This window comes from Geotrypetes seraphini, chromosome 6 (genome assembly GCF_902459505.1).
Source record: "Geotrypetes seraphini chromosome 6, aGeoSer1.1, whole genome shotgun sequence".
NCBI lineage: Eukaryota > Metazoa > Chordata > Amphibia > Gymnophiona > Dermophiidae > Geotrypetes > Geotrypetes seraphini.
Window position 1 is genome coordinate 62,176,372 of NC_047089.1, and position 18,714 is coordinate 62,195,085.

General features: G+C 46.0%; 1 protein-coding gene across 11 annotated transcripts in view; it reads left to right on the top strand.

The window, feature by feature from the left end:
• CAB39L (calcium binding protein 39 like) overlaps positions 1-18,714 on the top strand; it is a 136,580-nt gene that overhangs the window by 27,852 nt on the left and 90,014 nt on the right. For 6 of the 11 annotated variants that reach the window (XM_033948282.1, XM_033948279.1, XM_033948277.1 and 3 more), the window contains exon 3: positions 16,246-16,383. The exons of the other annotated variants lie outside the window; for them this stretch is intronic. The gene's annotated coding sequence lies outside the window, so the exon portion shown is untranslated. The remainder of the gene's footprint in view (positions 1-16,245; positions 16,384-18,714) is intronic. 11 annotated transcript variants of the gene reach the window in all.

Genomic DNA, 18,714 nt, shown 5'->3' on the forward strand with positions numbered 1-18,714 from the left:
CGGGCCAAAGATATTGAGCAAGGACATTGTAAAAGAGGGCTCAGGACTGAGTGGGAACTTTTTGAAAAAGGACCTAAGGGAGAAATGCAGGGGTCTAGTGCACGAATAGAACTGGTAAGCAGCACTAATAGAGAACAACGGATTCCAGAGGGACAACTGAAAACAGGAAAACAAGCTGAGGAATAAACAGACACACCACAGGAGGAGGATGACCGAGACGAGGCTTGGGGTCTGGCTACTCACGAGGGGGACGCCAGGAGCGCCAAACCACGAGGAAAAACAGCAAGAAAGGCGAACAAACAGGACTTACTTTGCTTATACACTAATGCTAGGAGCCTAAGGGCTAAAATGGGAGAGCTGGAAGTCCTAGCCAGCAAAAAGGGACTAGACATAATTGGAGTCACAGAAACGTGGTGGACTGATGACAATAAATGGGATGTGGCTTTACCAGGTTTTAAACTATACAGGAGAGATAGGTCACACAAGAAGGGTGGAGGAATAGCGTTATACATAAAAGAATCCATACCTTCAACCAGAATGGAAACAATAGTAAGGGCGGGCGACTTGGAATCACTATGGGTTAAGCTACCAGGAGGAACTGGAGCAGACACAAAATTGGGTCTGTACTATCGCCCACCTGGACAAACGGAAGAAATCGACCAGGATCTGGAGGCTGAACTGAGGCAGGTATGCAAAAGCGGAAGTGTGGTGGTGATGGGAGACTTCAACTTCCCGGGAATAAACTGGAGTATTGGGCACTCAAACTGCATGAGGGAGACCAAATTCCTGGAGGTCACGAGGGATTGTTTCATGGAACAGCTGGTCACGGAACCAACACGGGGTGATGCCACTCTTGACCTAATCCTCAACGGACTAGGGGGACCCGCTAAGGAGGTGGCGGTACTAGCTCCACTTGGAAACAGCGATCACAACACGATCCAGTACAGGCTAGAGTTTGGATCATCAAAGGTAAAAAGAACTACAACGACTGCACTTAACTTCAAAAAAGGGAATTATGACGCCATGAGGAAAATGGTGAGAAAGAAACTCAACGATAGCGCAAGGAAGATGGACTCTGTAGAAAATGCCTGGGCCCTACTCAAGGGCACAGTGCACGAAGCACAGAACCTGTGCATCCCCAAGTACAGGAAAGGATGCAAGAAAAATAGAACAAAAAACCCAGTGTGGCTAACAAATGCAGTAAAAAAGGCGATAAGTGACAAGAAAGCATCATTCAAAAAATGGAAAAAGGACAAAACAGAGGAGAACCAAAAGGAGCATAAAAAACACCAAAAGGAGTGTCACCGAGTGGTTAGGAAAGCAAAAAGAGAATTTGAAGAGAGACTGGCGGGAGAAGCAACAAACTTCAAATCATTCTTCAGGTACGTTAAGGGGAAGCAACCAGCAAGGGAGGAAGTGGGACCCTTGGATGATGGGGACAGAAAGGGAGTGGTAAAAGAAGAAAAAGAGATAGCTGACAGGCTAAATAAGTTCTTCACGTCAGTCTTCACGAGGGAGGACACAACCAACATTCCGGAACCTGAGGAGATCGTAAAGGGGGAGCAGGATGAAAATCTGGTTCAACTAGAGGTAAGCAAGGTGGATGTCCTCCGGCAGATAGATAGGCTAAAGAGCGACAAATCGCCAGGTCCAGATGGCATTCACCCAAGGGTACTCAAGGAACTAAGGAACGAAATAGCTGAACCACTTCGACAAATATGCAACCTATCCTTAAAAACTGGAGAGATTCCGGAAGACTGGAAATTAGCAAATGTTGCGCCCATCTTCAAGAAAGGCTCAAGGGGAGACCCAGGAAACTACAGGCCGGTGAGCTTGACCTCGATCCCGGGAAAGATGATGGAAGCACTGATTAAAGACAGCATCTGGGAACACATCGACAACTATGGGCAGCTAAAGTCGAGCCAGCATGGCTTCTGCAAGGGCAGGTCATGCCTCACGAACTTATTATATTTCTTTGAGGGGGTAACCTGCCAGGTGGATAAAGGGGAATCCATAGATATCATTTACCTTGACTTCCAAAAAGCCTTCGACAAGGTGCCACATGAAAGACTACTAAGGAAGCTATGGAACCACGGGGTGCAAGGCGAGGTCCACCGATGGATCAAAAACTGGTTGGCGGACAGGAAACAGAGGGTTGGAGTAAAGGGCCATTACTCAGACTGGCAATGGGTCACGAGTGGAGTTCCACAGGGGTCGGTGCTGGGACCGCTACTTTTCAACATATTCAATAACAACCTGGAGGCAGGAACAAAATGTGAGGTTATTAAATTTGCAGATGACACCAAACTATATCGCAAGGTAAATAACATGGAGGACTGCGAAGATCTCCAAAAAGATCTGACAACACTGGAAGAATGGGCCAAAAAATGGCAAATGAGTTTCAACATAGGGAAGTGCAAAGTCGTACATATAGGGAAAAAACCCCCAATGTTCACTTACAAAATGGGGGGATCAGCGCTAGAGGTGAGCGACCTTGAAAGAGACCTGGGAGTGATGGTAGACACAACATTGAAGGCGTCGACGCAGTGTGCAACAGCCTCAAGGAAAGCAAACAAAATGTTGGGTATCATTAAGAAGGGTATCGCGACCAGGACAAAGGAAGTCATCCTGCCACTGTATCGTGCTATGGTGCGCCCGCACCTGGAGTACTGTGTTCAGTTCTGGTCACCGTACCTCAAGAAGGACATGGAGGTACTTGAGAGAGTTCAAAGAAGAGCAACTAAGCTAATAAAGGGTATGGAGGACCTCTCATATACTGACAGACTGAAAAGGCTAGGGCTTTTCTCTCTGGTAAAGCGGAGACTTAGAGGAGACATGATAGAAACCTTCAAGATCATGAAGGGCATAGAAAAAATAGACAGGGACAGATTTTTCAAATTAAGGGGATCAACAAGTACAAGGGGGCACTCAGAGAAATTGAAAGGGGAGAAGTTTAGAACAAACGCTAGGAAGTTCTTTTTCACACAGAGGGTGGTGGATACATGGAACGCACTACCGGAGGATGTGATAAACAGGAGCACGCTACAGGGGTTCAAAGAAGCTTTGGATAGGTACTTGGAAGACAAAGGGATTGAGGGGTACAGATAAGAGTAGAGATAGATTATAGGGATGGGATTAGAGGTAAGTTATAAAATTAATCAGGGATCACTGTTCAGGCACTAGGCCTGATGGGCCGCCGCGGGAGCGGACTGCTGAGCAAGATGGACCTCTGGTCTGACTCAGCGGGGGCAACTTCTTATGTTCTTATGTTCTTATGTTTACATTTCATAGAGAAGACCTTCTGAAACTCATTCAAGATCGAGGAACCATGATCCTAATAGCACCTTATTGGCTGAGACAACTTAAGGTGGCCAAACAGGTTGAAAAGGTGACAGCAAAAGCTAGAATGATGCTTGGATGCATAGGAAAAGGAAAGGCCAGTAGGAAAAAGGAGATATTGATGCCCCTGTATAAGATTCTGGTGAGACCTCATTTAGAATATAGTATACAATTCTGGAGATCGCACCTTCAAAAGATATAAACAGGATGGAACCAGATCAGAGGAAGGCTACTAAAATGGTTGGTGGTGTTTGTCATAAGGCGATGGAGACAGACTTAAAGATCTCAATATGTATATTTTGGAGGAAAGGTGGGAGAGGGGAGATCTCTCTCCATTGAAAGGAAACTCTAGAGTGAGAGGGCATGAGATAGTTAAGAGGTGACAGGCTTAGGAATAATCTAAGAACATTCTTTTTTTACAGAAAGGGTGGTAGATTCGTGGAATAGTCTCCTGGTAGAGGTGGTGAAGACAAAGTCTGTGTCTGAATTCAAGAAAGTGTGGGACAGGCATGTGTGCTGTCTTAGGGAGAGGAGATAGTGAATGCTGCAGATGGGCAGGCTGGCTGGGCCATTTAGCATTTATTTGCCGTCATGTTTCCTTAGAATAACCATGGAGATTGGGCTCTAATCATGTAGAATGAGGGGTTCCTTCTGCATTCTAACCTCCAATCTCTGGCCCTCACAGCCTGGATGCTGAGAGTATGGACTTTGAATCTCTAAGCCTGTCTGAATGTTTCTCCCATATCTTACTTGCTTCCAGGAAAACCTCCGTTGTTACTCTTTAAAATGGAAGATGTTTGCTGTCTGGTGTGAGGGCAAGACCCTTGATTCTTTTATCTGCCATGCACAAAAACTGCTTGAGCACCTCTTGTACCTCTGAATCTGGTTTGAAAACCAGTTTTATAAAGGTTCATTTTAGTGCAGTTAATGCTTATCATTCTCATGTAGGGGGTAAACACATCTCTCTACAGCCTCTGGTTGTGTGATTCATGAGAGGTTTGTTACTGAGTAAGCCCCCTATCAAACCTCCTACTGTGTCATGGGATCTCAACCTAGTTCTCATCCAGCTGATGAAAGCTCCTTTTGAGCCACTTGATTCTTGTCATCTGAAGTTTTTGACCTGCAAATTGATATTTTTGGTGATGGTCACTTCAGCTCACAGAATCAGTGAGCTTCAGGCTCTAGTAGCTGGCCTACCTTGCACTAAATTTTATCTCAACAGAGTAGTTCTCAGCACGTACCCAAAGTTCCTTTCTGAAGTCATGACTAAGTTCCATCTTAATTAGTCAATAGTTCTACCAACAATTTTCCCCAAAACTCAAACTTACCTTAGTGAAAGTGTACTGCATACCCTAGTGAAAGTGTACTGCATACCTTAGACCACAAGCAAGCTTTATTCTTAGACAGTCCACCCAGCTTTTTTCTTTCCTTTGACCCAAATCGGTTGAGAGTAGCCATTAATAAATGCACATTCTCCAACTGGCTAGCATAAGGCATCTCATTTCCTTATACCCATGCTGGGATGACACTTGTGGGGTGATATTAAGGCTGATAATGTCAGAGCCATAATGATGTCAGTAGCCCACTCAAGGTCTGTCTCAATAGAGGAGATTTGCAAAGCTGTGACATGGGTGTCTGTCCACACATTCACATCCTAGTCTTTAGCAGAGTTCATGACGTGACAGTCGGTTTGGTCAGACAGTCCTGCAGAATTTGTTTGGTGTCTAGAATCCAACTCCACCCCCTTAGGCCCATTTCTTATTCTGTTCCAGGTTGCACCTTCACAATAGTAAGATTTCTTTTCTCACATTGGTTACATCTCAGGCTCAGGCCGTTTGAGTTCCTATTGTCATTTACCTTGTTATTTTTGGTAAATTGGTAGCAAGGGATTCCCAGTTGTGAGACTTAAAGGTCTTGTCCTTGAAGAAAGTGAAGTTAATTACCTATTACAGGTGTTCACCGATGACAGCAGGCTGAATATTCTCATAGACCCTACCACCTCCCCATTTAAATTGTATTCTACAAGTTATAGTATAGTACTGAGGGGTCTCTGATCATGCATCAGGCAGGAAGGTACTCATGCATGCGCAGTATGGTGCTACTAGAACGTTCTGTTTTTATAGCTACTGGGCTCCATTGGATAATGTCGCATAGCTGTGAGAATATTTGGAAATGCTTTTGAAACAGAGTATTTAATTATTTATTTTATTAAAAAATTTGTATTCTGCCTATCCCTGGGTGGGTTACAAAATAAACATACACAAATTAACAACACATGGAAATAATCCAATTCTGATGAACAACGACATGGATGCAACATGGATTCACTAGAGGCAAGTCTTGTAAGACTAATCTGATCAATTATTTTGACTGGATGACCAGAGAATTGGATAGAGGGAGTGTGCTAGATGTAGTGTATTTAAATTTTAGCAAAGCCTTTCACAGTGTACCACACAGGCAGCTAATAAATAAACAGTGCTTCTGGGATGGACCTCAAAGTAACGGGCTGGGTCAGGAACTGGTTAAGTGGAAGATGACAGAGTATTGGTCAATGGAGATCGCTCTAAGGAAAGGGATGTTACCAGTGGTGTGCCTCAAGGTTCTGTTCTTGGTCCTGTTCTTTTTACCATTTTTATAAGCGATATTGCTGAAGGGCTGTCAGGTAAGATTTGCCTCTTTGCGGATGATACCAAAATCTGCAATGGAGTAGACACCCCAGATGGTGTGTATAACATGAAGAAAGATCTAGTGAAGCTTGAAGAATGGTCTGAAATTTGCCAGCTAAAATTTAATGCTAAGAAATGCAAGGTCATGCAAAAACCTGAAGGAATGGTACAGTTTAGGGGATGAAGAACTTTTCTTTATGACAGAAGAGTGAGATTTGGGTGTGATTGTATGTGATGATCTTAAGCTTGAAGGATGCTAGGGTGCATAGGAAGAGATATGGCCAGTAGGAAAAAGGAGGTATTGATGCCCCTGTATAAGATTCTGGTGAGACCTAATTTAGAATATTGTGTACAATTCTGGAGAGCACGTCTTCAAAAAGATATAAAAAGGATGGAGTCTGTCCAGAGGAAGATTACTAAAATGGTGCGTGGTCTTCATCATAATGACAGACTCAAAGATCTCAATATGTATTCTTTGGAGGAAAGGTGGGAGAGGGGAGATATGATAGAGACATTTAAATACATGGCATAAATGTGCATGAGGTGAGTCTTTCATTTTAAAGGAAGCTCCAGAATCGGAAAGCATAGGATAAAATTAAGAGGTGATAGGCTCGGGAGTAATCTAAAGAAATACTTTTTTACAGAAAGGGCGGTAGGTTCATGGAATAGTCTCCCGGTAAATGTTGTGGAGACAAAAGACTGTGTCTAAATTCAAGAAAGCGTGGGACAGGCATGTGGGATCTCTTACAGAGAGGAGAAGATAATGGATGTTGCGCATGGGTATTCTGGATGGGCCATTTGGTCGTTATCTGCCATCATGGTATGAGTCAAAGGATTTTAAGGAAAGAAAATGGTTTTAACCAGTCTTAAATTTAACATCTGAAGGTTCTAATCTAAGATACAGTGGAAGTAATTTCCAAAGGATATGTGCAGTAACACTGAATATTGAATGTAAAATAGTAAGTAAAGTAATAATCTCAGAAAAAGGGACCACTAATAAATTTTGTTGGGAAAGTTTAAGTATGTGAGGATGAGTAGGGATCAAATAAGAAAAAGGATTCGCCAGAATTCAATATTTTATGGGTTAACATCAGTATTTTAAATGGTATCTTATATGATATTAGTAGCCAATGGTTTTGCCTTTAAGAAAGGGGTGATCAAACATCTAAGCAGTAGCAATCAGTTTAACAGCAACATTTTGGACTAGTTGTAAATGCCTAAGATTGACAGAGGAAAGACCTTGGAGCAGAGTACTACAATAATCTAACTACGAGTACAATAGTTTAGATTTACTTAAGACTAATGCATGTACTAGAATGCATAAAGCTTTTTTCTCCATTAGTTTGAACAAATCCTTCTTAATTTTAAAATAATATTTAATATGGATGAACAATAAAGATTAATTAAAATGAAGATCTAAGGTAACTCCCAATATCTAGAAAAAAAGAAAAACCTGTGAAGTCTCAGCACAGTCTGTGGTTAAGAAAGGCATCCTCTGTAGGTAAGATGATAATTCCTTTATCCCAGGACAAGCAGGCATGATATTCTCACATGTGGGTGACGTCATCTACGGAGCCCCGATGCGGAAGCATTTTCAAGCAAACTTGATTGAAGATTTAAGTTTGCTCTGCTGCTCCACGCATGCGTGCCTTCCTGCTCCACTAGGGGGCGCATCCCCTCGTGGTCTCCAGTTCAAAATTTTCCGCTGAGCCTAGAAGTCGTGTTTTTTCAGGCTCTGCCCCAACTGCCTTCTAGCACCGCGATTTTTTCTTGTTTTTCTCGATTTAGTCACTGTGCGCGAGTTTTTTTATTGTTTCAACTGTTCCTGCTTCATTTTTCACCAACCCGGAGGCTTCCGGGTCCCCGTGGCCGCGTGGCTATTCGAGCCGCAGCCACTTTCGATTCTATGTCCCGGCCTTTGACCGGCTTTAAAAAATGCTCCCGGTGCGAGCGGCTTCTTTCCATCACAGACCCGCATCGCCGGTGCATCCTCTGCCTGGGGGCCGCTCATCCAACCGACTCCCTGCCCCCAGTGCGCTACTTTCCAGAACCGGGCCCTCCGTCGAAGGAAAGCCCGCATGGCGGATCTTTTCGCCCCGGACCAACCCTCTACCTCGGCCTCGAGGTCGGCCCCGGCCTCGGCCCCGGCCTTGACCTCGGCCCCAAATACCTCAGCATCACCTCAAGACTCGAACCCGAAGTCCTCGGGACAACAGAAAACCTCGGCTCCGGGTAAGTCCCCTCTTCCCTCTTCAGGTTCTGTACCAGCAAAGAAACCGGCCTCGGGGACACCGGCGACGCATGGCGGAAGTCCCATGCTTACAGCCCCGGCGAAGCCCTCCAAGCCTTCGGGCCGTGCCTCCACCACACGGGAATACTCTGATACGAGGTCACCCCCGGTGGAGTGCACCGAGGCAGTGGACATGCCCTCGATGCTGTCCGTGCCCGTCTTTCAGGACCTACTCCGAGCGATGATCTCGTCGGAGCTGTCTGCTGCAATGGCCCATTTGCAACCGGCCTCGACCTCGACCCCGCATGTACCAGACCAGCCTGAGCCTCGCGTCGAGCCACCTCGAAGAAAAGCGCGCAAGCTTCGCCGCATTCCATCCTCCTCGGACTCCTCACCGAGGCACCCGAGGCGCTCTCCCTCCACAGACCGCCGCGGTGCAAAGCGTCGTGCTAAAACGACAGAAACCTCGAACCGCCGTACCTCCAAGAAGGCCCGGGGTTCCCCCACTCTACGAGGCCGTTCACCTACACCTCGTACGGGACCGCTAAGGGTGGCTGAGTTATCACTCTCCAACCCGCGCATCCTCCGAACTTCCCCTCGGACCGGGACTCCGACCCGAGGTTGCAGGTCTTCACCGAGGGAGTCCGGGTCGAGGTCACCGATTCGACATCGATCGGTACCTCGAACCCCGACATCGTCTCCGAGGGGCTCCTCGAGACGTCGGAGATCTACGACCCCGGAACACTTTCACAGTACTTCCCCGGTCTCGGAGCGTGGATCGGAGCAGGAACCTCGATACTCAAGGGAAGCCTCCCCATCCTTCTCCACCCGACGGAGGTCTCGTTCACCGACCCCGCACGGGGCCTCGGGAACATCTCGCCCATCCTTCACTCGCTTTGTCCAGGACATGGGCCACGCTTTGGACTTAGACCGCCAGTCCGACTCCAGATACTCTAAGGAATACCTAGCGGAGCTGGATATGCCATCACTGCCCAGAGAGTTCCTCTGCTTACCGCCTAACCTGGTACTCCAACAGGCCTTCTTCAGGAACCTGGAGACCCCCTACATGGTCACAGCAGTACCCTCCAAAATGGAGGCCAAGTACCGCAAAGTACCCTAACCAGGATTCGAACAACCACAGCTCTCCCACCAGTCGCTGCTAGTAGAATCCTCCTTGAAAAAGGCCCATCCATCCCGGGTCTCAGCCGCGGTTCCCCCAGGCCGAGAAGGCCGAACCCTAGACAAGTTCGGCAGGAGACTATATCAAAATGCCATGATGGCCTCTAGGGTGCAAAGCTACACTTTCACCTTCACATCCTACCTCAAACACCTCATTGGACTATTGAGAGCCTTTGAGACTGACCTACCGGCCTCCCGCCAAGGAGCGTTTGGCCTGCTCCTAGAGTCCCTGTCCAACCTGCGCCTCCATCTATTCCACGCGGCCTACGATGGCTTCGAACTCTCCTCCAGAGAGGCAGCCTTTGCTATCGCCATGCGCCGACTAGCTTGGCTGCGCCTGGTCGACATGGACCCCAACTTACAGGACCGGTTGGCTAACCTACCCTGCGTGGGAAAAGAGCTGTTCGATGACACGATCGAGGCGGCTACAAAACGCCTCTCTGAACACGAACGCTCATTTGCCTCCCTCGTCCGGCAAAAACCTAAACCGCCCGCGCCCAGGCTGTTCAGGGCCCCTCCACGCCGCTACCCACAAAAATCCACCCCTCCCTTCTCGCGGCCTCCACCCAGGCGTCCGCAAGCCCACCACCGGGCCATGCCCAAGTCCCAACCGCCTGCGACTTCCAAACCATCCCCGTCCTTTTGACGGGATTCGCGGAAGGGGGCGGGCCCCCTCCGCCATAGTCCCAGGCCCCCTTCCTATCGGGGGCCGCCTCAAAGCCTTTTACCCTCGCTGGGAACAAGTCACGTCGGACGCATGGGTCCTTGGCGTGATCTCATCAGGATACTCTCTCAACTTTCGGGCCATTCCTCCAGACAACCCCCCAAGGAATTGCCCACCCAACCGGACCCCTGCTCCTCTCCGAGGCTCGAGACCTGCTTCGCCTCAGGACAGTGGAGGAGGTTCCCCCCGACCAACGGGGGAAGGGCTTCTACTCCCGTTACTTCCTGGTACCGAAAAAAACGGGAGACCTACGCCCAATACTAGACTTGAGACGCCTCAACAAATTTCTAGTACGGGAAAAATTTCGGATGCTTTCCCTACCGACCCTCTACCCCCTGATCGACGAGGGCGACTGGCTCTGCTCCCTCGATCTGAAGGAGGCGTACACACATGTCCCAGTACACCTCGCTCTCCGCAAGTTCTTGCGTTTTCAGGTAGGGGACTGGCACCTACAATACCGAGTCCTCCCCTTCGGCCTAGCATCATCACCTCGGGTCTTCACCAAGTGCCTCGTGGTGGTCGCAGCAACCTTACGTTCCCAGGGCCTCCAGGTATTCCCCTACCTGGACGACTGGCTGATCAAAGCCCCGTCCAGGGAAGGAGTTATCTCAGCGACCCAACAGACTATTACCTACCTACAAAGTCTGGGGTTCGAAATAAACTTCCCAAAATCCCAACTACGCCCCTCGCAGTCCCTACAGTTCATCGGGGCCACGCTGGATACGGTTCGCCTCCGTTCCTTCCTCCTCCCTCCGCGCCTAGAGGCGTTAGTAAGTCTGAGTCGAAGGATCTCTCTGCTGACCTCGGTATTAGCTCGACAGATGATGACTCTCCTAGGCCACATGGCCTCCACCGTCCATGTCACACCCTTCGCCCGCCTCCATCTGAGAATCCCTCAATGGACCCTGGCCTCTCAATGGCGTCAAGACCGGGACCCGATCGACCGTCCCGTGACAGTGACTCCTTCCTTGCAAAGATCGCTCCGCTGGTGGGCCGACTCTTCAAATCTTTCCAAAGGTTTACTCTTCCTCGCCCCTCATCACAGCAAGGTACTCACCACGGACTCGTCAGAGTATGCTTGGGGAGCCCATCTGGACGGCCTACGCACGCAGGGGATGTGGTCAGCGGAAGACCGCCGCTGTCACATCAACGTGCTAGAGCTCCGGGCCATCTATCTCGCAGCTGTAGTCTTTCAACATCTGCTCCACGACCGGGTGGTCCTCATCCGAACCGACAACCAGGTAGCAATGTACTATGTAAACAAACAAGGAGGAACAGGGTCTTGGTCCCTCTGTCGGGAAGCCCTGCGCCTCTGGAAATGGGCAATCTCCAACAACACCTTCCTTCGAGCGGTGTACATACAAGGAGAACAAAACTGCCTGGCGGACAGACTCAGCCGCCTCCTCCAGCCACACGAGTGGTCACTACACTCTCAAACCCTACAACAGGTGTTCAAACAGTGGGGGACACCTCAAATAGATCTGTTCCCATCCCCCCACAATCACAAACTGCCTCTCTTCTGCTCCCGGATGTACTCCCCGGACCGACTCGAGGCCGACGCCTTCCTCCTCGACTGGGAGGGAAGGTTCCTGTACGCGTTCCCGCCGTTTCCTCTGATCCTGCGGACGCTGGTCCACCTGAAAACAGTACAAGCCACCCTGATCCTGATTGCTCCTCACTGGCCACGCCAGCCTTGGTTTTCCCTTCTACTTCAACTCAGTGTCAGAGATCCACTGCCTCTGCCTCGGTTTCCCTCTCTACTATCACAGGGTCAGGGTTCGCTGTTACATCCCAATCTTCAATCTCTTCATCTGAATGCTTGGTTTCTTTCCCCCTGACTTCTCTCCTCGTGTCTCAATCAGTCAAGGAGATATTGGAGGCCTCTAGAAAGACCTCGACGAGAACCTGCTACTCCCAAAAGTGGACCAGATTCTCAACCTGGTGCTCCTCCCACAGCCAGGACCCGGTGTCGGTCCCCGTCCCTCTGGTCCTTGACTATTTACTTCAATTATCTCACTCCGGCCTAAAGATCAACTCCACCTCAGTGCGATTGCGGCCTTTCACCAGCCCCTGGAAGAGAAAGCCCTCTCGCTCCATCCCTTAGTCTCTCGCTTCATGAAGGGTTTCCTTAATGTCCACCCTCCTCTCAAACCTCCTCCGGTGGTTTGGGACCTCAACGTGGTTCTGGCTCAACTAATGAAACCTCCATTTGAGCCCCTAGACAAATGCCATCCAAAATTCCTCACTTGGAAGGTAATTTTCCTGCTTGCGCTCACTTCCGCTCGGCGGGTTAGTGAGTTACAGGCTCTGGTAGCGGACCCACCCTTCACGGTATTCCATCACGACAAGGTGGTACTCCGCACTCATCCAAAGTTCTTGCCTAAAGTAGTGTCTGATTTTCACCTCAATCAGTCCATTGTCTTGCCTGTGTTTTTTCCCAAGCCCCACTCTCATCCCGGAGAGGTGGCACTCCACACTCTTGACTGTAAGAGAGTGTTGGTCTTCTACCTCCAACGCACTCAGCCACACCGGAAAGTCCCACAATTGTTTTTGTCCTTCGACCCAAACCGGTTAGGTCACCCAGTTTCCAAGCGCACCTTGTCCAACTGGTTGGCCGATTGCATCTCCTTCTGCTACGCTCAGGCTGGTCTCGCGCTGCATGGTCGAGTAACGGGACACAAGGTCCGAGCGATGGCAGCCTCCGTAGCGTTCCTCAGGTCCACACCTATCGAGGAAATCTGCAAGGCTGCCACGTGGTCTTCGGTTCATACTTTCACCTCCCACTACTGTCTGGACTCACTGTCCAGGAGCGATGGCCGATTCGGTCAATCGGTTTTGCGAAATCTATTTGCTTAAATTGCCAACTTCCCTCCATCCCTTTTCAGTTAGCTTGGAGGTCACCCACATGTGAGAATATCATGCCTGCTTGTCCTGGGATAAAGCACAGTTACTTACCGTAACAGGTGTTATCCAGGGACAGCAGGCATATATTCTCACAACCCGCCCACCTCCCCGAGGTTGGCTTCTTTGCTAGTTAAGTGAACTGGAGACCACGAGGGGATGCGCCCCCTAGTGGAGCAGGAAGGCACGCATGCGTGGAGCAGCAGAGCAAACTTAAATCTTCAATCAAGTTTGCTTGAAAATGCTTCCGCATCGGGGCTCCGTAGATGACGTCACCCACATGTGAGAATATATGCCTGCTGTCCCTGGATAACACCTGTTACGGTAAGTAACTGTGCTTTCTCTGTACCTGCCCTGATCATCTGGGAAGAGTAGAAGAATTAATTCTTAGGTGGTAAAGATATTTCAGCTATACCATGCTAAAATTTTAATACATATGTTTCCTTTTTATCCAGTAGATGCTACTATGCTAGATGGGAAGGGTGGAGCTTCAGTGCTTGGGCATTTCTTAGTAGAAGGTTTGAGGTTGAGATTTGAGGACTTAATGGAACAGAGTCAGTTGGAGCAGAATGCTCTCACTGTCAATAAGTGATGTTTTTAATTATGCAAATTTACAGGCAAAATCTAGCTGAAGATATCTTTTTTTACATTTGGGTTCCAAACAAAGGGGAGATTTTTAAGGTCCATGCATTGCTGAATACGAATGTTTAGGTTTCTTTCTAAGTATTTTTTTAAATTAAAGGAAGACCTAGAAGTTCTTAGGAGTGACAGTCAGTGGAAATGGGGGGTGGAGAGTATAGCGAGCAGAAACCAATATATATATTAATTCTTGACATAGCACCTTTCCGACATAGCATCAGATGCGGTGAGATGGTGGTTCTACAGTTTAATATCTCTGTGGCTTTTGGCATAGTATAACACAATATCGAACCTGATAAATTTTCTGAAGTAGGTCTTTGTAGTACCATATTAAATTGGTTTACCATTTTTATGAAAATAGGCAATATTTAGGTGGTAGTTTATCAGCTAGCGTGTGCACACTAAAAACACTAGCGCACCTTCATAAAAGGAGCCTTTAGTGTTTGAGGAAAAAGGGGTCCTTTTACTAAGGCGTGCTAGCCGTTTAACACATGCTATCACATCCATTATAGTCTATGGACGTGTTAGCGTTTAGTGCGCGCTAAAATGGCTAGTGCGCCTTATTAAAAGGACCCCAAAGTTTTTTCATTTCCTTGGGTATCGTTTTGTAGTGTTCCACAAGGATCTATTTTTCTGTTATTGTATATAATCTATGAGCTTACCTGGTAAAATTGTATTGAATTTGGGTGAACAATTGTTATCCTATTCTGCTGATATATTTTTTTAGTTCTAGTTCATCTGGATTTGCAGATTACTTATAGTAATGTTCCTAGTTGTAACAGCAAATTTGATAAATGGTCTTTGTTTGACTCAAACTTAATAGAGACAACATCAAAAAAAATTTATCGGCTTGAATTTGAATAATATTCCAAGGTTTATTCAAAACCCTGAGAGAACCCAATTTAGAAAAAACATCAAGGGTCCTGGGAACGATCCTGGACTCCTCATTGGCGATGTGGCATCAAGTTAACAGTTTGGTCAGGAAAGCATTTTTTAAAATTGAACAGTTACGCTTGGTGTGTTCATGTTTTCTTCTTGACCATTATAAAATTATTTGTTCAGTTGTCAATGTTGTCATTAATTGATTATTGTAATTATATGTGTATTTCTGCTAAATTAATATCAAGGATTCAGCTTATTCAGAATATGGCAGTTAGATTGATTTATTGCAAATCTAAGTTTGACCATATCTCTCTACTGCATTGGCTTCTGGTGCAGGCTTGAATGTATTTTAATTTTTAAAACCTTAGAAGGCTATTTTCTCAACAAATTGGTTTCTTTTATTTATTTGTTGGGTTCATTGAGGGAAAGCCGTAAGTGCAATCATCTGCTATTGAGATTTCCCTTTGTTAAGAATGTTAAATATAAATTGTTTTAACAAATTTCATTTATGTATTCCTAAGTGAAACTTTGGAACGATTTACCTAGTGAAATCCGCTGTTCCATGTTATTTTCCCTTCTGAAAATGAGTGAATTACTTACTTTCAAAATTTTTGTAATGTATTTTAAAATAATTATTGTATTATATTGTTATTGTGCCAGTGATTCTGTATGTTATCCCTGCAGGATGACAAAATCTAGGTCGGCCCCCATCCCACCCACATACTGCCCTAACCACTCCTCCAGATATTCTCCTTTCGGCATTCAGAGGCCTAAAAAGTCCCGCAGCACGTCCAGAAAAGTTGGTTTGATATTGGCACTTGGACAACCTGTCTATTAGGTCTTCCAAGTGCTGACTTGGGCCGGTTTTTAGAAGTGTTTAAGTTTTGATTATAAGCCCTATAGCCACTGCCCCAATACTGCTGGGTGAGGCAGTAGCAAAACAACAAATGAAGTAGGAAAAAAAGAGCTAGCTGTTAAGGTTTGCTGCGTGAATGACTGTTAACCTTTGAGAATTTTGTTGGCAGATGCTTAAGTTTGTCTTTGCCTTAATACATTCCTTTGACATGAGACGTTGAGAGGGCTGGTTTGACTAGAAAAAGAACTGCCAGTGGCAGATTTCAGAAACAAGTCTACTAAGCCCAGGAGAATTAGCTATGAATTTGCTACTGCTGTGTGCTTGATTGTGTTGTGTGTTTCCTTGTAAATATGCAGAAGGAATAAACTGACTGCTGGTACATGTTCTATGTTATTGTAGAAATAATTGGGAACCTTAATGGGAAATAACTACTTTACTGATTTTATTAGTATAAAGAAATGTCTTTTTAACCTTTTATCCCAAGACAAGTAGGCAGCATAGTCTCACATGTAGGTGACGTCTGATATGGACAGAGCTAAAGTGTACTGGACACTTTAAGCTTTAACACAGCTTTAAGAGTGCCCGCACCGCTCATGCGTGAGTGCCTTCCTACCTGACTTTGGCTTGCGGTACCTTAGTTCTTCGTTTTACATGGAATAAGGAAGTTGTGTCTGGACTTTGTCCAAATAATTTTGCCATCCTGCTATCAAATTTGTTCCTTCTGCCTTTGAGTTTACTTATTTACTTTCATTTAACAACATTGTTTTCATAGTAATTTACTTTATTTTTTCATCAAGTTTTTCGACTTTTCTTTTTTGCCTCATTTCAGGCCTTTTGCCCCCCGTCTTTGCCCCTGGGCTCACTGAACGGTGGAAAGGAGGAGCGGCTGGAGACGAGCATCAGATAGACAGGTGCAGGGAGGAGGATTTCTTTTTAAAAACGCAAATTACTGAATCCACAAATTCGGGTGAGCAATTTCGCGAGGGTATACTACTGTATGCTGCAGCAGTTGAAATTACTTCTCTCTAGAAATGGATAAAGGCATTTGTTGTCAAGGGGGTTTCATTTTTTTCACCTCTTCCCCCCCATTATTTGCAAAAACTTTACTTGTACAACATTGGAACTCCCCAAGCTCACCTCCTTGCTTTGAGCTAGAGCTGCCACCTTAGGCTACAAAGTACTGCTTGAGATCACAACAGCCATTCTCCTGAAGCAGCCACTAGAAGCAGGAGCAAATGGGCTTTGCTTCTGCCCTGTAATCCCTGCTGAACCACTAGGGATACAGGCCTGGGGGAGCCCCTATCTTGTGTAGAGGAGGGCTGATGGCTTAACTTGTTCAGGGGCTACTTTTCGAATGGCCTGTCAGAGCTGACAGTCAGTGGCACTTCCCAGTTAAGTGCCCCTGAATAACAACAGTTGGGTGGTTATTAGCAATTTAAGAGGGCAGGAGCTTCTCTTGATTAAATTGCTTTGAATATTGCTTGGATAATGTATATAACTTTAATAGGCATAACTGAATAAATTTATGCAAATATGCAGAATTCCCACTGAATTTCAAAAACTTTGCAATTGAATTTTCTAATTCTTGCCATAGAAGCTAGCCAGATAATAACACTCAATTTCATGTAGCTGAGCGCTCCGCAATACTGGTAGAACACATTTATTTCTATAGTCTTGTTACAAAGCTATTAGGGCTGAATTGTAAGGGGAATAAAGAAAAATTTAAGTGAAGTTAACAGTAAATTTAAAAAAAAATTTCTGGTGTTATTATCCAGAAATACTGTTCATTCATCACATGCATGATTATTAACCCTCTGCGCTTGTGAAAGCCTGTCTAACAGGTTTACGCACCCTGAAGACATATTCCTATTAAACTCCTCTGAGCCACAAGATTTATTTTGGCTTGAAAGTATGAGTAGGAAACGGAGTTCATTACAGAATCTTTCTCCAGTCCTCCTCATTGTGCTTTATCTGGGCCAAATAAATCTAAAGCAAATCTATTTCTACATATGCATCTACTTAATTAATGACTTGAAACTAGGGATAAATGGCTATAAATCTTGACTTCTATCATGCTTGAGTTTTTGTGAACCTTTTCCTTTTTGTTAGTCTGTTTCGGTGCCCTGTTACAGGTTAGGCAGGCTAAGGTATATAGCAGGGTCTCTCAAACTTTCTTGAGCCGGAGCACACTAAGATAATGACCATAGCTTGAGGCACCCAGATGTGCACGGACATCACTGTGATGACATCACGCTTATGCGAGACTTCATCACATCGACATCCACGCATGTGCAGAGGCTCTCCAGATGAACCATGAGACGCCAGTAGGGGATGCCAGCAGGTAAGAGGGCCGGAGAGAAGGAAGGCATTGGCGCCAGCTGATTGCCTACAGCAGTGTTTCCCAACTACTTCAAGCTAAGTACCCCCTAAGTCTTACAAATATAAACTAAGTATCCCAACCACAGACCGTCCTAGGCCCACCCAAGCTCTGTCCCAGATCCCATTCCCTTTACTAATTGTAATGCAATTCTTCCCACATACACACAATATACACAGCAGATATAAATTCTCAAAACTGACACATTTCAATCACTATATTGAAAATAAAATCATTTAACCTACCGGCGAACCCCTGCAGGCTGCTGTAATTAGCTGCAAAAAGTGAGACCGGGAGGCCAGGGGGGAAGCCGTTGGATGCTAGAGAGAAGGGGGGGGAAACATGCAGGCCTTTGGCGAATTGGGCAGCGCTGGCGCTGTACTGCATAGGGAAGTCAGCTGGCAGGTACCTCTCTTCTTCCTCAGTGTGCCACAGCACACTTGGAATCTCAGAAGGCACACTAGTGTGCCTTGGCACACAGTTTGAGATACACTGAGATATAGAAATGCCTGACAATGGACCTTAACTGCAAATCAAAATATTTTTACAATAAGTTAATAGAGTTTGCAGATAATCTTAAATACTGTGAGATAGTTGGATTACACAATGCCACAAAGATACGGGTAATGTTAAATGCCATTCCTTCCCTAAAACTTGGTGCAGTGTCTTTTTCCTATGAGAAAAACAGCATGAGATTGATACTCATCAGGGCAGCTGCTGCTTAAAAAAAAATACATTTTTTCTGTATATTTTTAAGCATATTTTAAGCTGGTCTGCTGAATATACAGACCCAAACTTAAATTGATAAGTTATGCATTTTAAATTAGGGCTGAAATGAATAGATAACACTAAATATTGGTGAGGACTGAATCCATTTTTTGGCTCCATCTATTGGAATACCTTCTGACCCGCTATCTTTTA